Here is a 24,113-nt window from a genome sequence, read left to right as displayed (position 1 = left end):
TCCCCTTGCAAACACTTTCTCTGTGCCCCAGATTATCTATAAGACAGACAGGCTGAAAAGATGTCCCTATCTCAGATTTTGACAATAGCTACCTAATTAATAGGATAAATAGCTATTCCTTTGTAACAGTAACGGCCAGTTGCCAGCTGTAGCACTTCATTTCTGAAGTCATCTCTGTTCTTTATTCACCAGATGAACAGGCAACTCGGTGGGCTGTCTGTTAGGCCCAGCTTCTACTACCCTCAAGGAGAAACTTGCAAGCCAACAGATATCCCTGCTCCCCAGCCTGGCAGCAAGCAGCTGCTAAGGAGGTATGGGGAGAGTTACCATATTGAGGCCACCTGGAATGAGACCGCAGTGTTACCTTCCAGTTACTGGCAGGAGGTAGGAAGAAAGGGAGAGGAAGAGCCTGTGACCGGATGCCTGCACTCTTTTAATGGTAAACACAGCCCATTTGTTTTTTAAAAAAGCAAGGGGATGATAATGCCGAAAGAATGGGTTGATGCATTTAATTAAGATCCTGTAACACCCCCTGAAATGAATCTCATCTGAAATGAATCCTCATCTAAATTCCTCATCTTCTGAAGCTCTTCTTATGGAGCCCTCTCTTTCTTTACCAAACAGGGGCACGATGGACTTCCTCTCACAGCCTAAAACAACTCTATTCATACTATTGTTCATGGACCACTGGTGGTCTGCGGAGCATAAGCTGGCAGCCCCTGTTTAGGGGGATGGTCACATGATACGGCCCCTCCCTTCCAGATGCTAAACTGCATTAAAAGAACCAACCATATACATTAAGGCAGGGATTTTCAGAGATGGCCCAACTCTGCTTCCCTTGAAATCAATGGTAAAACTTCCATCGACTTCACTGGGATCAGAGATTGGCCATTGCTATGAGATTTAGAAATCCCACTCTAAATACTTCCTGGCTACTAATTTTTCACATAAGCAATTGCGGAAGATGCCACAGGGATATTACACAATTTTGAAAGAGAGGGAACTGGTCCTTGCAATCAAGACAGAGTGGATGTGGTCTATGAAATTGTGAATGGAAGAGGGTACTGAGTTGCACCTTTCTCTCTGCAAATGTAGCTCATTCTGTGAAATCCCTGGTCTAAAACATTCTTCAGCTATTGAAGTTGCTCCATGACCCTGAAATGCAAGCAGAGTAATTTTAAAGAATGGATGCGGGGGTAGTTCTTTACTCTTTGTCAAATTCCTGGCCTAGCACCAATCCTATTAATCCAAATAAGAGAAACTAGTTCTCCCCAGCCTCTGCAAACATTTCCACTAAAATTGCTCGAGTTCCAATCATCTTTCTACTTGCAGCATCAATAGTTTCCCAACCCATTTGCTTAAAGTTACTGTAACAGCACCAAGCAACAATGGATTGCCAAACAGAAACTTAACACTTCCCTTTTAGGTCAGACTCAGACGCTTCATTTGACCAGGTTTTAAAATTTACTTGCAGCGTAAACGGCCTGCAGCACCGAGGAAAGGGCACACTTTCCATGAATTAAGTAACTTTTATAAAATTGGATCTGTACATTCCAATAGACACAACCACAAAAATTCTATCATATGGCTAGTGTGTGGCCTAGTAATTAGAGTGTAGGGTGAGAGAGAGAGAGAGAGAGAGAGAGAGAGAGAGAGAGAGATTCTACTCTACGATACCACAGACTTGCTTTGTGACTCTGGGCAAGTCACTGAGCTCTGTTTTCTCAAAAAGTGTCCATTAATTTTGCGTGCTTCAATTTTTGGGTGCCCAACATGAGACACCAAGTTGGGCACCTGAAAATTGAGATAGCAAAAAATAGTGGTCACTTTTGAAAATAAAGGCCTCAAACTCTGAGTTCAATTGCCCTATTTATAAAATGGGAACACCACTCCCTTCCTTATAGGAGCAGTGAAGCCTACTTTAATAAAGTGCTTTGAGATCTTAAGATGAAAGCCTCTACAGAAGGCATACAAATTCATTATAACAATCTTACACTTTATTTTAGGATAAGAAGCACCTTGACTAAACTTCTGGAAGAGATACAGAACAATTTCATTATGAATATCTTGTTTTTTAAAAAAGTAATATTATTGCTTCTAAAAACAAATGTTCTGTTCAAAAAGCAAAACCCAAATTCTACTAAACCAGTAAATAATTTTCACTTGTATATTATGTTAGCAAGAAATCGTATTGGTAGTACTGAAAAGCAAGCTAAAAACTAGGGGTTAATAAAATAACAGTGGAAATTTAAGAAAATCGATTGGAATCATCATAATGGCTATGAAATCTCTTTTCAGCATTGGAGGAATAAAATACCTTGGTTTTATGGCTTGAAAGCCTGAAGATGCCGATATTTTGCTTTTCATGTACTTTTATGCATTTTCTTTATTTCAGTCATTATAGCACTCTTATTCTTTTCTGATTTTTATTTTTTGTCCACAACTTTTCACGCAGAAATACAAACGTATAACAAAAAAGATATCCATCGAGCTGCACTAATAAATATATACATTTAAAGAAAACTCAGCTCCTTAGAGCTTAAGGTCCACATTGAAAAAAACATCAATAAAAGGCCAAAAGCCTGAGGGTTTAAGCCTTTCCTAGTGCATATAGCACTGTCCTCAAGAGTGTCTTAGCAATAACAATCATTTATCAAAAACGATCCTCCCCTAAAACAGCATGGGCTCTTCAAATGTCTCAAAGCACAAATGGGAGAAAATATGCCAGTTTCAGACAGTGTTTCAGTGTGACTTTTGTTTTTTACATGTTAGATTTTTCAAACTGCATCAATTACTAGGAACAGCTAATTCACCGTTCCATCAAGAAAATGTGCAGTAATCCTATAATTTTGATATGAAATATTAACAAGTTTCTCCTTCGTGTTTTTTTTGCACTGTATAATTTTCTGGAGATCATTTCAAATACCAACTTGACTAAGCCCTCCCTGCCATTCCACCATGCACCATTCTTACATCTAAGACCCTATCTACACAAGGGACATTTACTAACCCTTTTAAAAACTGGTCCAGCTAAAGCAATTTAAAAACTGGATATAACCATAAGAAAGATTTGGTGGTTACGTGGTTTAAGGCAGGCTGACCTGAAGTTTTGAAAACCATTCAGTAAAAAGGGATCAGGTCACCAGAAGCAACACAAAATTTTCCCAGCATTGACAGTCCTTCAGTGTTTATTACTCCTTGGGTCTTCTCTTCACCTGCAGCATTACAGTCCCACCAATGGTAGTGCCATTGGAGGCATTAGTGGTAGTGAGTAAAACTAAGTCAGTTAGAGTTGTGATTTTTTACAGATAAATCAGTAAAAATCCTCATGTGGACATTGTTATGCCAGTATAAAGGTGCCATATACTATTCTAACTTATTCCCCTTCCTGTATGGGAATAGCTTTACTAGTATAGAGTACCTTTATACCAGTATAACTGTGTCCACACTGTGTGGATTGTACCGCTTTAACCATACTGGTATAAGGTTGTACAACTTTTTAGTGCAGACAAGATCAAAGTAAATTATCTATGGCAACACTTCAGGATAAAATTGGAGTGTGCCAGAGTGAAAAATTGAAAAGATTTCTTCTCAAGAAACTTTAGGAAGGAAACTGCTGCTTTGCTTGTATTTTATGACAACTTGCGAGTAAAGAATTATAGCAGGCTGATTGAAATACACAAGACAAAACACTCAAATGAAAGCCATGCAAGATATATTATTTTGTATTACAAAAGTGCCTAGTGTCCCAGCTGAGATAGTGATTCTATTGTGTTAGGCACTATGCATACACACACAGTCAGCATAGTGTCCCTGCCCCAAAAACAAACAAACAATCTAAATACACAGAGATTAAGGGATGCCCTATATTACACAAGTCTGTAGCAAAGCTAGGAAGTGAACCTGGACTTGCTGAGTCTGAAGTTTCCTTTCAAAGAACTAAGTTACTGCTGTAGACCACCACAACCTACTATTTCTGCAATCCTGCTTAGTGAATTTTGGGTGCTATATAAGGAAGTAAAGGTGGACACAGAATTTCCAGCAACTCCAACAAGTGTTTTGCATATAGGAAAATAGAGGGATCATGCCTATTAGTTTTAATGGAGAAACAACTTCTACTACTAAAACTAGCATTTTTCTGAGGCTACTGAAAAATATAAATGTATAACACCCATACATGTGCGTATGTGTATGTATGAGAGAGAGAGAGAGAGAGAGAGAGAGAGATTCCTGACTACTGTCTCCTCTCTACCAAAGAGAATTGTTGAGATAATAGAAATGCTCAATATCTTCCCCGCACTTGCCAGATTTCTTGATTCATAAAAAAAAAAAAAAAAATCCACTATCTAGTCAGTATAATTTCCACTGAAAGATTGAAAATTATCCCAAAGACCTGACTGGTTGGGGGGCTGAATAGTAATATCCTAGACTGTGCACAATGCAACAGCTCTCACAGAAGCTTTAAAAAAGTTTCCATGATATTAGCAATGACGATAGCATGGCAGGGATTCTTTGGGCACCGAAGAGCAGCTGGGACCAACAGCCTGAAGCCAAGTTAATGACAATCGGCTCCTCCCAACACTTAGTTATTCTTCATGAATATATCCCACCTCTTGAATATTAGGTCTTAAACATTAAATTATTGCTAAAAAAAAAAAGAAAGAAAAAAACTCATGGGATACAGAGCTTTGGGCTGCTAGGTCACTGGCTCAATGGAGACCGCTGCTGTAGTCATTCAGCCACCGTCAGACAGCCCTAAAGAACTCTACTCGACTACGAGCATCTGTAGTGACACAATGGGTGCCCTTTTAATGTGGAATATGTTCTCATGATGGCAGAGAAAAGGTAAAATGAACTTACAGAAGGTAGGGCTAAGAATCATATCAGGCACCACATAACTTTACATTATCTTGTTAAAACCTTCAAGAATAATCAGAATTTAGATAAGGATGTATATTTTTTTTGATACATTTACCTGCCATTTGACTAACTGAAAATAACGCATGGACTTGGGTTAAAATTTTCAGAAGTTCCTAGGTCCCCGGTTCAAAAATGAGGTAGGCATTTAGGGGGGCAAATATTTAAAGGTATTTAGGTGCCTAAAGATGGAAATAGGCACCTTGTGGGATTTCAATAGGGTCTATGCTTCAATAGATTCAGGATTTCACCCCAAGTTTCTTAAATTACTTGCACCTGATAAGTCTAACCTGCCCATGTTTTCAACAATATTTCCAGTGTGCCAGTTGCTTCCAGTGTCAGACACCAGGGAACAGGAAATCATGGAAAGTATCCTTTGAATCATTTCCTGTATTACTCGTCACGTTGTCTACTGTACTTTTTATACCAGTGAGTCTTAACCAAGGGTACACATACCTCTGGGGGTATGCGGGGAGTACATCAACTCATCTAGATATTTGCCTAGTTTTACAACAGGTTACATAAAAAGCACTAGTGAAGTCAGTACAAACTAAAATTTCCTCCAGACAATGACTTGTTTATCCTGCTTTATAAACAATAAACTGAAATGCAAGTACAACATTTATATTCCAATTGATTTATTTTATTATTTTTACCATATAATTAGAGTCAGCAATTGTTCAATAATTGTGTGCTGTGACACTTTTGTATTTTTGTCTGATTTTGTAAGCAAGTAGTTTTTAAGTGAGATGAAACCTGGGGCTACACAAGACATATTAGATTCCCGAAAGGGGTACAGCAATCTGCAAAGATTGAGAGCCACTGTTTTACACTAATCACATGATAATAAAATGAATGCAAGTAGCATCATCATCATTGGTCTGTAGTAATCAGCTAAAGAATCAGAAGCTACATGTTCCTGTTATCTGTTATGAACGCTGTCAAAATAGATGGGGTTCTGCCTCAGTTCAATTTTCTTGCACCAGAATTTCCTACCAAATATGGCATATGTTGGAAAGCCCCTTTCCTGATATTGCAGAAACATATTGCAAAAACATCATGTAAATAGGTGAAATAAGCACTCATGCAATTAGAAGAAGTTCCAATGTATAGGACGGGGAGAAGGGAGAAATATGCCTACATATTTGAAGGGAAGAAATATACAAAATTAACAGCAACAGAGCAAAAGGACACGAAGTTTAAAAGCAAAGACTGTTCACCTGAAACCAAATGAAGAGATAAAGCATTATTTATGTTAAATTAGTATGCTGTAAATGTTACACAGTGAAATCCACTTAATTGGGGTGCTTTTCATTCCAATAATGCAGAATTCCTCTTTCTGTAGTAACACTGCTTTGCAGCTGACTGCCCACACAGTTACCAGTCAGGTCCATGGACTTAGGAGGCACCAGTAACCAGGGCAGCTCTGAGGTATCTGGCACAGTGGCCAAAAGTGTATCACTGGAATGGAAAGATCAAGTCAGCAATCCCGAGAAGGCAAGACACTCATTGCACATATCACAGCTTTAAGAAGCAAAAGGAGACAAAACCCACATGGAACCGACACACACACACAGACCTAAGAACCCCACTAAATCAACTGCAGACATTCCTAGAGTGGAATTACTCTCCCCATTAACAGCTGGGCTTAACCATTCAGTAGGAAACCTCCCATGTAATCATATCATGATCAGTGGAATGCACACATTTCTTTTTAAAAAGGCTATAAATATTGCACCACTGGAAATACAAGTGGAAACCCTGCTGTTATTTTCAGGCCACTGCCTCAAGCAGCACGTTAACTTTAAGCAAGTGCTTACGTGCTGTCCTGAAGAGGGTTTACTTTTTCATTAAAAACTTCGAGCTCATTGGCCCTGGGGGGAAAAATGTCACAGAGAAAAATGCATCTATTTTTTAAACCACTGTAGCAGGAAATAGGTATTGCTAAGCGGAAGAAAGATTTACATCTCCTATTTCAAAACAAAGTACTATCAGCAAAAATATTAGTTTATTGATGTAGTAGAGTATAGAGGAAGATACAAAGCTGCTTAACATTTTGAAAAGCTGTAAGGCTTATTACTCAGTGCGATAGATGGGGATAATTAAATGAAAGTGTTCTCTGAGTAAGATTTAGTAACCCAATAACAGAAGTCAAATAGATTAAATGCTGCATCTGTTGTTATAATTAAATTAACAAAGTACTGATGGAATCATGCATGTTTTCCTCTTGTGTACCAGACCCGGGGCGAGGATGTGCTGTAGCTACATACACATCCTGGATAATAAATAAAATACCATGAGCCAAATTCATCACTGATGTAACTCCACTGAAGTCAATTATATTAGGGATAAATCTGGCTCAAAAATGTTCTCTATATGTTTAATTTCTACCACACTAAATTTGACACAGATGTGGCTGTCTGAAAAATGATAGTGTCTTCCCTGATACTTCCAGAGGTCCAATTGTAGCTGTTGACAAGAAATTTGAACATTCCACTTAATTACATTATAGTAAAGATTTTCAAGAGAAACTAATGATTTTGGACCCCTCAGTTTCTGGCTGCCTAACTTGAAATCCTTTAAAAGTCTGACTTTTAGAATGTGCCAAGCAACTGCCTTCTTAAAACCAGGCCCCTTTAATGTGGCTCAATTGGGCAAGGCACTCAAACATAAATAAATAAATAAAATAAAATCGCTAGTTGCATTTGTCTCTTGGACATATATTCTTAAGTTCAAGAAGTGTGAAATTCAGACTGATAACATGATCAAGATTTCTGGCACACACTTTAAAATACTACAGGATGGGATCTTCAGCTAGTGTAAATTGGCCATTAAAATTAATGGCTCTTCCTCAGTTTACACCAGCTGAAGATCTGACCTCTACTTTTTAATATTGTAATTCCCCATGGACTCACATATGTAAAGATAAGCACATCCATAAGTGCTTGGAGGACTGGGGACTCTAGTTAGCATGTGCTGCAGTAGCACAATGTCGCACAGGTGTATCTTCATTTAAAAAAAAATGCACCCACAGCCCCCCACCCCTTTGCCCGTATGAACCCATCTACTGAATTTTTTAAAAGCCATAAAAACATTTCTGTCGTAGCAATTGCCTATGGTGACTGCTATAGATACATTAGCACCACTAATGTCTACTGCAATCCCCAGAAGGTTTTGGGTAGAAATGTTTCATGCTTGGTCTCAATCCAAAAGGGAAAAAAAAAAAAAAAAAAAAAAAAACGAACAAGAACACCCCAAAATTCCCAAAATTGTTATTCAGCCTTTTCAGGGTTAGGAGACTGTGTGGTAAAACCCCACCTTGTCCTAACTGCCAGGTATTGTGCTTTTACTGATGACAACTAAAAGCTACTGAATGTTGAATCCTTGTGTAACACCAACAGACCATGGTCGTCAGTGGGCAGGATCGAACCTAAGACCCCGGGAGCTTAGTGCATGAGCCCCTACTGCATGAGCTAAAGAGCAGACTCATTAATCTCTGAGTGCCACTAGATGAGACAGAGCACCACACCCAGGAGGTGTGTATGGGTTACACTTGCACATGAACAGTGCTTAACCCAGAATTGTGCCATTGCTAAATTTGCAGGAGATGAGGGGAAAGGACTTTCTTCTTTAGAGAACTAGAATTAAACAGGATACAAAAAAAAACCCCCGATATATGTATTCTCAGTGGACGCTGTTTAAGTTTAAAATTTTCATGGCATAACCAGATGAGAATACAAAGGCCACAGGAAAGCAAGTTTCTCTTCGCAGAGTTCCTCTCAAATCTTCCTCTTTAAGGGAAGGTGTTGGGGGAGCCGTTAGAGGAAGCAGGATGTGCATTCTTCCAAATCCACCACATCCCAGAATGCAGAGATCAGGGGACACCCAGTTCCCATGCAGGGTCCTTCCCTCCACACTGTTGCTCCAATCAAATCGACTCCCAGCAGAGAGTAGGGCTCTTTCCTGGCCTTTAAATGATCTTACCAGAGTCCTCTTGCAACTGCACAATCACAGTCACTGATTAGACAGGCAGGAATTAATGCAACTTCAAGACACAGTAACTCCCACTCAGATTTCACACCAGAAATCCATGGGTGCGGAAGACGAAGACACCACAGACAGCGACTCCATCATTTCCTGCCTCCAGCTCCACCTCCAAAATTCCAGGAAGCACAGATCCAGAGGGGGAGCACTCATGGGATCTAGTGATGCCCGGCATGATGCTGCAAAGGCAGCACTCTCCCACCGCCCCAGGCCATTGGATCAAGCAGCCCGCAGTCCTATAGGTTTTTGTCACCTCTGCTTGGTGAAATGGACAATCTGGGCCACATTAAGTGTGTGAAACACATACTCACACTTATTCTCTAGATTCTAAATGGTATATAACATATTTCTTGTATTTTTCCATATATATTTTTGCATGCAATTATGCAAACAAATCATACAACTCAACATGTATGGATCCCAGTTCATTCTGATAACTGAACTTTTCATCGGATTTTACTGTTTTTGAGGCAAAGTTATTTTGGGGGATTTTCCCTTTTTCAGTTACGGAAAAACTTCTCTTCCCCCCACCCCCAACAACTTTATTGCTTATTTTTGTGCTATGACATTTTCATTTCATCTCATAATAAATCTCTCAATCTATCCTGGATTACAGAGATGTCTTATTCCTGAATTTAGAAATTATAAATACATATCTGGTTTCTCTCCCTTTTTCCAAACAATGTATGAAAATTAATTTCATTTTTTAAGAAAATTTCGAGCTACAGCAAATGACACACTAAGAAATAACCATTTTAATAAGATACAAATCCATTATTGTAACTCTCACATTAAGTGTAATAGAATTAAATTCTATTATTAGTCTGCATGCGCTGATCATTACTTTTAATTAAGGAAGTTAAAAGAGTTTACCTATGAGATGCAATTTATTTTTCAAAACAAATATAAGTCAAGTCTTCTGGGAACCTCTTTGTTCTCTGTATTAAAAATCCTCAGTAACCATAACCCTCAGTAAGAGAAGAATACTCCTTAATGTGTGGTGTAGCCTAATTACTCTATTCCTTTATGAACCACTGACATGTAAAATATTTCCCATGATAAACGGGGGTTTCTTTCCGTGAACCATATTAGAGATGCAGAAATGATTCTGATGAGAGAGTTTATAGACTGGCAGTTTTCCAGCTTGATAGTTTAGGGTTAAAGTTCACTGAGAATTTGTTCCCACAGCTGCTAGCCCATGAGTCAATGAGCTTTCTGGTCTCCATTGGCATTCTGTGCAAGACAGAGTAGCACTGCCATTTATCACTGACCTTCATGCAGCATGCTGAGCATTCTGTGCCATCACCTCCCCTCTTTAGAAAGGAATCACTGACTCCAACCAGCCTAACAGGGCAGCTGAGATCATGAAATCGAGGTGAATTGGGAGTTTTCCACTTTCAGAATGAGCGCGCCCAAGAGTGCTGCTATGACAACCAGTTCTTCCCCAACTGATGAAAGAGTGTGATGGTGGCATGTCCTTATATTAGTCAGAGAAGTCTTAAAAAGGGGCCCATGGCTGTTATTTCACTGGCGAGCTCTTCCATGGGTGACTGGTTAGCTAGGTAGGTGTGTCTGCCATGTTCCTGTCTTTGTAAGACCTGATGGGAAAGCTGAGACTTAGAGCTGGAGTAACTACTAGTTTGCTGAGGTCTCAAGCAGGAGGAGGGTGAAACCTAAAAAAACAATTTACTGAACATTTCGCAAAAATTTACCCCACAGTCACAACGGCGGAGGGAGGAGATTGGGGTAGACCCCCCCCGGGGTGGGGAGTGCTAGAATTGGGTGGGTGAGGGAGGATGGACCTTAGCAGATGTGATCCTTAACCATGGAGTTGAATTGCTAAGTGGGGTCGGTGCTTTTCTGTGCTCACGTCCCCCCAGAAGTTGGGCTGGGCCCTTTGCTCTGGCCAGTGCCTGGGACTGAGCCAGTCCAGCCCCGACTCAGGCATTACTAGGAGACAGCAGGGGAGTTCAAGCTGCTAGGTGGAACCACAACAGGCTGCACAGAAAGAGAGACCTCACAGCAGCACCACCATTCACCAGGCAACCAGCGCCCCCTCCCCAGAATCAGCACCTCCAGCTCCTCGGCATCCTCCCTTCCCATAGGCAGCGTGCGGGGAGCCCTGCAGAGGCAGTGCCGACCCTCCCAGCCAGCAGCAGCCTGAGTTCCTCCGTCACTGCTGTTCCCTATGGGTAGGGGAAGGAGATCCGCCAGCTCAGTATCACGTTGAGGCTATGAGGCCATAGCAGCAGAACTACTAGCCAGGGGACAAAATTTTACCAAATGAATTGGGGGTGGGGGTAGGGGGCAGGGGGCTTCGACCCTCTCCACCCCACCTGTTGTGGCATCCTTGCATATAACTCGCACTCACGCAGTGGGATACGCGTCCCTCTCAAGTGGTGGCTGGGCAGAGGATAAGCCTGCTACAGCCCTAGCTCAGAGGGGTGGGTCCTTTAACTTAGGCAGAAGACCACACTTTTACAAATAGGAGATCCCAGATTCAATCCCTGGTGCCAACAGCCCACCCAGAGGTTCAGTGTTACAATCACAAGAGAAGATGGGTAGAATAAATTCAAGCTAATAGGGCCAGAGTCGTAAGAAAGTTCAGTTGCTTTAGTTCACCTCTCAGCCAGCAGATCATACGTTAGTGTTTACTTCAGAATGGATTTCCACAGACAAACATTCCTATTTGATATGGCCAAGTTCTTCAAGTGGGAGTAGCCTGGACAACCATGGATGTACATTACTGAACAGAGACTGTAGAGGTATGTTCCATTTGTACAACTTTTCTAGTTTTAACTATATTTCTTTGCCAGTTAACTACACAGAGTCACAACTCCGCCCATTTACAAAAACATCTAACGCTAATTGGGGGAAAAAACTAGGGATTTGGGACATTGTACTATGTACACCCAGGTACAATTATTGTACGCATCCTTTATTCACATTGCTCAGCATCACAGACCTAGACATAATGTCCTTCCAGTCAGAAGCTTTTACAGACAGAGTTGTAAAATCCAAGTCTCGTCAGCCATTGGTGTTGGAACCACAGGCTGAAAAAAAGTGCCTGTGGACATCTTATTAGTTCCTAGATTTCCTAGTGAGCAAAACAACAAGAAATGGCTTGCCTTTCTTTGGGTTATTTGCTTCAGGACTGAGCCCTCAAGGTATTCCATGCCAGAAAGCAAAGTATTCAACTGCAAAAGTTACTTTTCTCATCTGGTGAAAAGCTAAAATTTCCCCAGTTTCACCTTGGATGTGATTATTTTTTCACACTTCTCTAATTCCTCCACCCAATAAATGCATGATCATGCACAGATTGCCTCCCTGCAAAGAAAAAGTTAAAAAATAATTTTACTAGATATACCCATTCAGGTTAAAAATGAAGGGAAGTGAACAAATTTTTAACATGCTGACAATCATTTTCCATATTGGTTTAGACACTTATTGTCCATGTTCTGAGTAAATCAAAATCCAGAGAGAGAAGAAAATTGTGGGCCAGATCTTCAGCTGGCATAAGTCAGCGTAGCTGCTTTCACTGGTGCTATGCATTTATGTTGCCAAATATCTGATGAAAATCTTCAGGAAAAAGTCAGCATATGTTTATGAAATATCTGTTTGATAATTAAGTTCTTCTCCAGAAATGAGGCTAAGGTGCATAATGAAAATGACAGAATACATTTAAAAACACATATGGTCAGAGTGTGCCATTGGCTTATAAATAGAGCAGTAAGGCACCAGAGTCTACTAGTGACCTACCCTATTTAAAACAATTATGCTATCCAAAGCAAGGTAGGAGGAAATTCTAATGCAACAACAGCTACCATACACAATATACTGGGAATTAGCAGGAAAGCTGGCTCTAAAGTAATTGCTTGGTATTATTACTAGCACCACAGTGTTGGTAGTTTAACTAGGAAGAGCTACTGTTTTAATTTTCAGTGGAGGCGCATCTTTGAACTATCATTTTGTAAGAATATAAAATGAGTGCACAAAATGGCACAAGACTTAATGAAGGTTACATTTAGCAAAGTAATATTGCCTTAAGGATGTTTTATGACTAACCACTAATGTTTCATTTTTGTTAGAAAGAAGCACAAAATATAGCTGTCAATAAAATGAAGAAGGCTGTGCCTTCAGAATGGCAGCAAGTGAATGTTATAGTGGAGATACACTCTGCAAAGATTGCCCATGCTGTCAGACTACAATATCTAATAATTCAAATGACCTGCATTACACTGATACCAGGTTTGCTGCACACACATCTGCCAGTTGTCTTGCTGGATACTATTGAACAGCAGATCTCTAATCCCCAAATAGTGAGATTTCCCCTCATATTTCAACATTATGTTAAACCATTTTATTTGGTTCATGAAATGTAAAAAAAAAAGAAGTCCCAATACAATGCCCCATTTCAACTGAAATAGTTGAGCAAAAAAACTAATAAATTCAATTTATTTGAAGGGGAAAAAAAACATATACGGACTACAAATTATTTCAAAATAATGATTTGTCAGATCTGTGCTTTTACAGGTAATGCACAAATGAAACCAATGCTATGTAGAACAAAAGACAAGCTCAGCTTTTCCCCGCAGAATCCATCATAGAAACAAAACATCCAATAAGGAAAGTAGGAAGACAGACAGAAATTACCATACTGTATAGACCCGAGTTCTATCTTGTTCAGTATTTTATCTCAAAGAGTGGCCGGCACCAAGTGCTTTAGAGGAAGGGCAAGAAACTCTATAGTTTCCATACATAATACTTTGTCATGAAACTATTGTAGAGAATCTAGTGTTAACATGAAAAATGTTCTATCACCATGCGGCTTCAGAAAACTGAACACTTTAAATTAGCATGAATCAAGTGATAAGATACCTAAAAAAATATGGCCTCTATATAAATATGAACTTGGAAAGGAATTTATAATACTATTTTCATTAAGTAGGAATGCCCAATGCAGGTACAGTAACATATATTAACATCAAGCACATACACTCTAGATACTAGTAGATACAATCCGAAAAGCTGTGGTCAACCCAGATCACTGCTGTGCCCCAACAGTACAATTAAAGGAGTTAAAATGGCACAATTAGCCTGAAGAAGAAAAAAAAAAATCACAATTCCAACTGAAAATTTTGTATCTACCATTACTCCAAGTAACCCCCCAGATGACTGACTGAAAGATTAGAGACACTATATATTTATATATAGATTGTTTTTGTTTACTTTGTGCACTGAAAACTCAGAACAGAGTCAATTTCACTGTTTTGTTGAAGCTCAGTTACCTTTCCTGTCTTGTACACTAGAAGGATGACATCTCTCTTATGCGCTGCTCTGGCAGGAGTTATTGTGCACGCTATTTTTCATGTGCACATTCTGGCTCTGTTTACCAGCAGCAATGCTGAAACTGAAGACAGAGAAGGTAGGTATATGCACAGAGAGGAAGGGAAGTAGGGAGTGTTTGAGGTCTGAGAAGTTCCTTTTTGATAGCCCCCCCAGGGGTGGGGAGAAATCAGCTGGGCACCAGAAAGTCCCAAATAAATAAATTTTAGAAATTTAAAAACAAATGTTGTACACTATCTCAGAACCCTGGCAGGGAGTGAAGGAGAAGCTATGATTCGCAAACATAAAATCCAGTCCTGGCTTTCTTCACTTGCATTAAAATATTTTGACATGTCTCTGTCTCACCATAATCAAGCATTCATGTGTTTTGATTTATCAAACATGTAGGTTAAATACATGTATAGGCAAGCTTTCACCAGACATACCATCATTTCTGTATATGTCTGAAAGATGTTTAGTATTTTAGATGTGCACACACAGGGTAGGTTTTTTAAGACTTGAAAGCAATTACGTCTTATGGGAAGAGGCATGTGTAGTTCATTTATCTTATGCTTTTTTTTTTAAATGAACTTTTAACATCAAACTTAACTCATCTTAATCTCTGATCACAAACAGCTTTTGTTCAGATGGCTTTAAGGATGTTTTATTCTACTGTTTCATCATTCTTACTCATAAATGTATATTTTCGCTGAGGTGCTCATCTTCTAAAATTGTTTCTTTTGGCAAATGCAAGGATCTTGGTTCCCCCCCCCCCTTCTCACAAACCCCCACCTTTGAAAAGAAAACTGCAAAAAAATATGAACTTGGAAAGGAATTTATAATACTATTTTCATTAAGTAGGAATGCCCAATGCAGGTACAGTAACATATATATTAACATCAAGCACATACACTCTATGACATTACTATTGGATATTCCGACATGATCATATCAGTCTTTTAATCAATTTTTTTTAGGATGGGAATGGCAAAAATAAAGAGACATTAATAACAAAGCCTGTTGTCCTGCAGATGAAATGCTAACCAAGGTATCTTCTCTTGGGTCCCTAGTGGCCATTCAGAAGGAAGTTAAAGATCCTGTGGTTCATTTAGAAAAATGTGGGCCTGATCTAACTCCCACTGACATTACTAAAAATAAACCCATTTATTCCTGTGGAGGTGGATCAAGCAATGTGGGATTAAGCACCAAATCAGTACTTCACAAATTTTTTGCTAGCACAACCCAATTTTAATAAATTATTTCCTCCCAGGACTTCATGCAGCATTGCAGAACAAAATGGCATCGTCTGCACAATGTGATCTTGCACGTACCATGAGAGTGAGGTCATAACACACGGGGAGGGGGGGGCACCATTTTGCTCAAATGGCAACTTCCATGCATTGTGACCTTGCTCACACCATGTACGCAAGGTCATACTGTGCAAAGCAAAATGGTGTCCTCCGCAAACTAGCAATTGCCACAACCCCATCTGCTGATGGTACGACCCCACTTGGGGTTGCAACCCACAGTTTGAGATCTGCTGCATAAAATATAAAGATGCAGTATGAAACCAAGTTCTAGTTGTGATTTTTAAGATACGAATTAGGTGAGGTATAAAGATTGTTGACAGAATTTCAGTAAGTGCAGCCTGGACTACAGCCTTGTCACACTGGTCCCCAAAAACTTGTCTGTTGAACATTTTGTAGGAAAGCTTTAAGTTAAAATAAATTTAACAAAGTTAGAGCACAGATACCGCTCATAATATCTATTCAATATAAATCAATTTTAAGTAGATATGTTGCATACAGTAGAGATGCAGGGAAAATTTTCAGAAATAGGAGCCTATGTTTAAGAGCCTACGGGTCAGATTTTCAAAAGTGACTAAATACGAACTCAGGAGCCTAACTGTGAGAATTTCAGCCTGAGAAAAAAAGTGTTCACTCACCAGTAGGGTGCCCCTTCTGGCCAGGCACAGCAAAACAGCTGTTTTTTGGTCTGGTGCCCCCTGCCGACAGTCGCTCCATCACTGCAGTCGTCTCTTTTCCAGTAACTCAGCCCTCTGACCTGATCATGATTTAGCCCACCTCTTCTGGATAACAGAAAGCCTAATATAAAACAGTTCAGTGTCCTCACAAGAGGGTCTTTGGTCCCAACTCTTGGCCCCTGGTCCTCACACCACTGCCTCAGGGCTTTCCAATGTTCTTGTCCCCTTCTGCAGGCTCATGCCACCTTGCCAGTGGCTGATTAGGGAACCAAGGCCGTCCCCACTTCACCAGGTTCCAGCCCAGGAACCCTATAGCCAGCAGCCAAGGTCTTGGCACGCCAGCTTCTTGCTGCTTTTTCCCTGGGCTCCCTCCTACCCAGCCTCTCTCACACTTGCCCTTTTAAGCCTCTTAAGTTCCCCATACTCGGTTCCTCCGCAGAACACCTCACAGGGATCTCTTTCCCTGGCAGTCCAAATCCTGCCCTTCTCTCAGAGTGACAACAGGGCCTGCTCCACCCCAATGGCTACTTTATGCCTTCCCAGCTGTTTGCCAGCCTTCTCTAGTCAAGCTAGGATCTCAGGGCTTCTTCCATACCACCTCTATTCCCAGAGAATGACTGCCGACTTACACTCTGCAACTCCCTTTTGTGATTCCTCCCTTTATGCTAGCCAGCCTGCTCTTGCCCTGCTGGCCTACAAGATCAGTTAAGCCTGGCACTCCCTCCAGGTGCAGCCAGATAACATACCTGGCCTCTCAGGCCCACATTAATCAATTCACAGCCTGTGTATGGTACACACACTCCATCACGTAGCCATAAAGAGAGGAAAAAAACCTGTCCAACTCGTCAGCATTTGATCTGTTCCTGATAGTACCAAGTTGCTGCACAACATTCTTCTGCATATTACAGGATAATTGTCCCACAACATCCTACCTGAAGGTTGCAGTACAGATAAAACTTGATTGCCCTTACTTATTTAGAAGGTTCTGCCTAGACTTATTAAACACACGTGTCACTTCCAAAATACTGAAACACTGACATTTAAAATTAAATTTGTCAAAGTACGGTATCTAAATGCCAAGACATTAGAAAGGAAAATTCCTCAAATAAAAATGAGTATTATACCTGCTATCAATACAGAAAACTTTAGTAGAAATATTCTAGATTAGACAGATCACATAGATATTACCATCACACAAAATAAATGCAGCGCCTGTCTAGTTACTTATGTGACTCCCATTGCCATAGTATCTGAGTGCTTAATTAACACTCCGTTTATCTTGACAGCACTCCTGTGAAGTTGAGAGGTATGATCCCAATTTCACAGACTGGGAACTGAGAGAGCCAGAGAAATTAAGCTACTTGCCCAAAGGTACATAAGAATCTGTGGCATAGCCAAGAACTGCAGCCAGATCTCCCAAGCCCGAGTCCGAGTCCACTACCATAATGTTGTCCTTCTTGCATTTAACCACATCACCTACACCCTGCCCACCAACACATCTCCACATATTTCAAATTAGCAGCCGTGTTAGTCTGTATTCACAAAAAGGAAAGGAGTACTTGTGGCACCTTAGAGACTAACAAATTTATTTGAGCATAAGCTTTCGTGAGCTACAGCTCACTTCATTGGATGCATTATGCTCAAATAAATTTGTTAGTCTCTAAGGTGCCACAAGTACTCCTTTTCTTTTTGTGAATACAGACTAACACGGCTGCTACTCTGAAACCTGTCATTATGCAAGGCACTGAATTTAGCTGTATGGAGTGGAAATCTATCAACTTCATGAAAAAACTCATACAGATACAGACAGAAATCATCTTCCTCTCCAAATGCAAACAGATGGACATCATACCAAAAGGACTGAAGGTAAAAAATCCATTACAATCTACATATGACACAGACTATGCTGAAAGCTTGTGCCACACACTCTCAAAGAAACTGTGGAACCACCTGATCAACATCCTCTACAGCAAGGAATGCATCCAATGAAGTGAGCTGTAGCTCACGAAAGCTTATGCTCAAATAAATTTGTTAGTCTCTAAGGTGCCATAAGTACTCCTTTTCTTTTTACATCTCTACATAGTTGACTTATAACATTCCAAGCCTCAGAGAAAGCTACACATGCCATCTTTTGGTTAAATTTTTAACCAACCTGCCAGGGAAATATTTCCTTCTTTTCCACCAAACATGGAATTTATACTGGTCTAAAATAATTATACTGGCCTAAGGCCCAGGGTGGGCAATATCCAATCCTGGACCTGTCACAGGTTTAAAGTCCAATATCTTGCATTTTTTCCCCAACTATTTTAGGCTTTTGGGGAAAAAAGGAAATTACTAGTTTGAAGTGGTATGTACAATATTTGCTTGTAGTCCTGAAGCGCCTAGATATTTTGGACAATTATGTTTAGGGCCCTACCAAATTCACGGTCCATTTTGGTCAATTTCACGGTCACAGGATATTTTAAATCATACATTTCACGATTTTAGGTATTTAAATCTGAAATTTCATAGTGTTGTAACTGTGGGGATCCTGACCCAAAAGGGAGCAGTAGGGGGAATCACAAGGCTATTGTAGGGGGATTGCAGTATTGTCCCCCTTATTTCTGTGCCGCTGCTGGCAGCGGCGCTGCCTTCAGAGCTGGGCTCATAGCCAGCAGCCACAGAGCTACCTGCAGCTGGGGAAGGTTCCAGAGATGGATCTGACTCAGCCCTGGGAGCAGCGGAAGTCCTGTTCCTCCCTAGTCCAGCCGGGACTAGCATCTGGAGACTGGCATGCAATAAGAGCCCCCAGCCCTGTCCCTCCCCTACACTAGCCAGATTTCACCGGTGAGTCCAGATTTCACGGTCCATGACACGTTTTTCATGGCCGTGAATTTGGTAGGCCCTAATTATGTTATTTCAATTTCATGTGCAATAAAACTATTTTAGATCACTGTATTTTTCCTCTCCTTCCACATTCAGTACAGTTGTATTCATGACAACTAGTCATTGGTACAACCTGTGTGAGTAAATTGTGAATCTACTTAAATCCTGAAGTACTGAAGGCTACTTTTTAAGACTATATTAACTGAGAGAGTTCATTTCTCTTCAGTTTGCGATGATTGCCTTCCATTAGGATTTTCAGTAATTACTATACTGTAAAAAAATTATACCCCTCCTAATAATATCAGATGTGAATTTATTCTTTTCAGATCAGAACTTAAGAATAAAATTAGTTGACCTTCTACAATACCATGAGACTTCTAACTCAACATTTACATCATGAGATCACCTTTTCCTCCCTCATGTTCTGTGAAGTCTAATATTCCATTTTTGTGTAAGTCCTCACCCAACTATTCATTTCACTCGTGTTAAAAAATATGAAGCTGGAAAGTAATAAAACACATAGAACTGAACTTATGCGAAGACAGCAATTAACTTTTAACCACACTTTCAGCTATGCATGGCCTTTTAGTGGTTCAGCAGTTCTCAATGACATAGTCCATATGTCCAGCCCTAGAAGATTTTATGTAACACTGTTAAGTTTCTGTTTACTAAAGATAACATAACTGATTCCTAGAGGCTTCCTCAACCAATAAACACCACATAGAAAGCTGTTCACAACTTTTATAAATGCAAATCTTGAATAAATGAGGAACCAAAGACTATACTCCACAGCATCAATGAATTACATGTGTGTCAGGGAAAGGAAATATTTTAAAATTGGAAAAAGAAAGTTAACATTTCACTTTCATCCAAGAGTCACGCCACTGGGATTAATACTCGGAGGTCCTGAAAACTTTATGTTTAACAATACAAGTTTGACCTTTAAAGAGCAAGTTCATCGATTCTGTTAATTTCCTCTGATGCTGCCTGAAGTAGGTGGTCCAAGGTCACAGAAAATCTATTACAGATCACATGCAGGTGGTACAAACTCAGAGTTCAACTGCCGAACAAGAGGGTGCTAGAGTTGGCTGACCCATGGAGCAGTTAATAAAACAAAACCCAAAACAACATGCATCTGTATCAGCACCAGTTTTAAGAATGGCAGCTTGCACGTTTCCTCACGGTCTACATTCCAAACCATCAAACTTAAGGATAATAAGCAGCAGCTATTTGCTTCTCTGCCCTAAAGGAAGTAAATGGTTTTCCATCCATCCTCCCAGCTCCCCTAAACGTACACCACCTACCACTGTGGGTTTGGAAAGCAGAACAGCTAGTCTATTTCAAGTCATATATCACTTGGGTTCTATTATTTTCATCATGCAAATCCTATCCGTTGATTCTTTCATGATGTGGGTCAGAATTCTCCACTAGTATAAACTGGCGCAGCGCCAGCGAAGACATGGCACTGTGCCAATTTACACCCGCCAAGGAAACAGCCCTGTGTTTCTTTTGCAGTCACTCTCAGAAGCTTCCCTCCTCCCTCCTTAGTGTGCAAACCTTGTGAATGTTAATATCTACTACTGTAGGTTAATACTCTTAACCTTCAACAGCTCCCAATTACTGGAAAACATTGTTCTGTTTACATTCAGCCATCCCTACATTCCAACTGTAACACAAGGCACCTGCTTCTCATTTACATCATGTCCCCTTTACACTACTCTGGCAGCATAAAGGGGCCTTAAGCTACATTTAAGCCCATGTTAATCAGATGCAGAGGGGCAGGGGGTGGTTTGGAAAAAAGAAAAAAAAAGCAGACATCTTTAGTCTCGATAAAACCATTTTACACTAAGAACTTTGTAATGTATCAGTATTATACAGCAGAGTTATAGGAAATGAGGGGTTTATAATGGAAATGTTGATGTAACCTTAACTACAGCATACAGCTTCGTGAAAACACTTTGCTGTCATTCTAATGGAAGAGATGGGTTTCAGACTGATTAGTCTGTACAAAATAATAATAATAATAAAAACATGCACTACGTATGTACTCTTAGGAAGATCTTCCTTAAGTGTGACTTTTTATGGTGTCAGTGAACTACATTCTCAAAAGACACCAGTACACTATGTGGTCCCATTATCATCAGCAGCTGTGTCCGTCACCAAGATAATAATGAAGTGAGAAGCGAGCTGGCATGGTGGGAAAATAAAAGAATCTGCTCTAAATTAGCTTTGATTTTTCCCATTGAACATATTAGGACAGCAGAATCCATAGCAATAGAAACATTCTTTAATGTTACTTGTGCTACCAGTTCAGACGGAGTTGAGTGTTTCCTGCCTCCGTCTATTGCACACACAGTTACCCATTGCTTACTTTTGCAACCTACCCTTCCTCTGACAACCAGCGCTTTCTCATCCCCCACCCCCTTTTGTCTTTATCATGCTATCAGTGATTCTTTCTTCATGGCCATTTCCTGAAAATTCTAGCCACACATGTTGTGGAAAGATCATCATATTCTGGTAACTAAGGGTTCAGCATGCAAGCTGCTGAGCACCGTAGGTTTCTGTTGGTTTGGACTGGGCCATAGAAACATTTTACAGACAATGTATGGATCCTGTTCTAGATTTAGGGATTGCAGTCAATGAAAGGCTTTGCCTCGACTTCAGTGGGCTCCGAAGCAGGCCCCACAGCATTTAATGAACACCAGCAGCAGCTTTTTGCAAACAATGCAGCTGTTTTTGAAAGAACATAGAGTACAGTAAGTTTGCAAGAGTTTCTTTTCAGCTTAAAAAAATCCAACTACAACCATATCTGTACACACAGAACAGGTTTAAAAGCAGTGTAAAATTATGATTTATATATTCCATGCAAAAATCAAGGAATTATCGTAGACAGACGAAATCTTGTTCACCTTAGTAAACCTTAGGCTATGTCTGCACTAGTATTTTGGTCGGTAAAACTTTTGTTAGTCAGGGGTGTGAAAAAAAAAAAAAGACCCCTGACCAACGCAAGTTTCACCGACAGAAGCGCTGGTGTGGACAGTGCTATGTCAGCGGGAGATGGTCTCCCGCTGACATAGCTACTGCTGCTCGTTGGGGGTGGTTTAATTATGCCGATGGGAGAGCTCTCTCCCATTGGCATAGAGAGCTACACAGGAGACCTTAGAGCAGCACAGCTGCATCGGTACAGCTGTGCCACTGTAAGGTCTGTAGTGTAGACATAGGCTTACAGTTAATGAGGCTACTTGCACGAGCAAGATTTGTCCTGTTACTAGGTATGCTATTACAGAGATATGTCTCCAGGTTTCCAAATTACTTTGTTCATGCAAGATGGAATTTATTATTAAAACTATATTTTAAAGACTGCATGTAAAGCTTAATCTATTAAATAATTATTTAATGTTTATACTGTAGTAGTAGAAGGCTTCAACAAGTCAGGGCTACATTATGCAAACATACAGTACATGACAGTCCCTGCCCCAAAAACTGCAAGAGGATAAAACAAACAAGCAGGTGGGATGGGCGGATTGGAAGAGAGGACAGAGTAACAAAAAAGGATGTTTTAGCACAGGCTAGCCGGGTGCACAGTTCTTGCACAATTAGTAGCTATAAACACAATTCTCTACTCATGTGGCCTTCATCAGATGACATTTACTATAGTCATTACAGAAGAGATGAGTTTTATAGATGAACTTGAAAGGACTATAATATGGCGACTTTATAGATTTTGACTGGGAGTTTTGCCCTCCACCCCATGTAAAAGAGGTGATGGAAAAAAACAATAAGGTGCTTATGGTGAAAGTGGACAGTCAAGCTGGTATTGTTAATAGAATTTTATTTCACTGTTCAAATTTTTACCTGTCTATAGATGGAAAGAATATTTTTTACTGAATGAGCTTCTTCATATGTGACAGGAGGAGCACTTGCATATCTCATCCATATAATGTTCCAAAAGAAGAAAAGAATCTATTCAAGACAGGTTATCAGAAATACAGGGAAGAAATGAGAATTGTGTATAAATGCAAAATATTTCCAAGGCTATTGGCTGCTTAGGAGCCTCTTAAGGATGGAAAAAACCAAAACACCTCTTCTCACACCCGAACCCTGGCAAGAAGAGATATGAACGGTTGTTCTGTAGGGCTGCTCTAATGACCCTCCTGGCTGTCATACAGATCCTTGGGGAGACAGCCAGTCTAAAGGGAAGGTCTCCGGATACTAGGTGCAGAAAAGCTAGTGCAAATCTAGATATTGATGGCAGTTCTAGGCTATGGAGATTAGAAAGCCATGCATCTTGCATGTCTGTTGATTCAATACCCATCTAAAAGACTTACTGGTTAAGCCATTTCACATTCAACATTGGCAAATCCCCTCCTCACACTTCTGGTGCTTAGGAACTACATTAGATGGTCTATCTAATAAAAACTAGTAGTAACAAGTTTGCACCGTTCCCTTATGAGTTATGTCTGCAGTCGTCAAGGTTTGTTTGTTTATTATATTGGGTCCATATAGAGCACATCACTATTCTATTAAAGTGCATTATATGTGGCTTAGTTTAGGCCAGTGGTTTTTTTCATCTGCGGATCCTTTTGAAGATTCAACCCGTGGTCCATCGACCCCCACCATAGAAAACAGACTGAAAACTGACTGAACAGAATTCAACTATTAATGTTGCACATGTTCAGCACGACATCTGATGTATCATGAGAAAGAATGCTAAACTGGGCTTTTATAGTAATGACTACACTTTCAAGCTTTGACATGGAAGTGGGAGTATTCACATACTTATGATTGATCAGAAAACCGGAATGCCTTTGCTGGGATCTGAAACTTTATTTTAATAGCTGCCTTTTGCAGACCCTTAGACATAGTCTGCGGACCTCCAGGGGTCCACGGACCACAGGTTGAAAAATCACTAGTTTAGATTAGCCAACTCTCAAATCACGTAAGTGTTGTTTCCAGAGAGCATGCTCAGTGCCATGGC

The 24,113-nt window shown here is 40.2% G+C and overlaps 1 protein-coding gene across 2 annotated transcripts in view; it reads right to left on the bottom strand.

Annotated features, from left to right (window-relative positions):
- Window positions 1-24,113, bottom strand: part of FAM107B (family with sequence similarity 107 member B) — a 79,486-nt gene that overhangs the window by 29,629 nt on the left and 25,744 nt on the right. The window contains exon 1 of one of the 2 annotated variants that reach the window (XM_038387596.2): window positions 14,250-14,339. The exons of the other annotated variant lie outside the window; for it this stretch is intronic. The gene's annotated coding sequence lies outside the window, so the exon portion shown is untranslated. Of the gene's footprint in view, window positions 1-14,249; window positions 14,340-24,113 lie in introns of those variants that run through there. 2 annotated transcript variants of the gene reach the window in all.

Source organism: Dermochelys coriacea, chromosome 1 (genome assembly GCF_009764565.3).
Source record: "Dermochelys coriacea isolate rDerCor1 chromosome 1, rDerCor1.pri.v4, whole genome shotgun sequence".
NCBI classification, from domain to species: Eukaryota; Metazoa; Chordata; order Testudines; family Dermochelyidae; genus Dermochelys; species Dermochelys coriacea.
The sequence above is the reverse complement of the archived record's forward strand: the minus strand, read 5'-3'. Positions and strand labels throughout refer to the sequence as shown.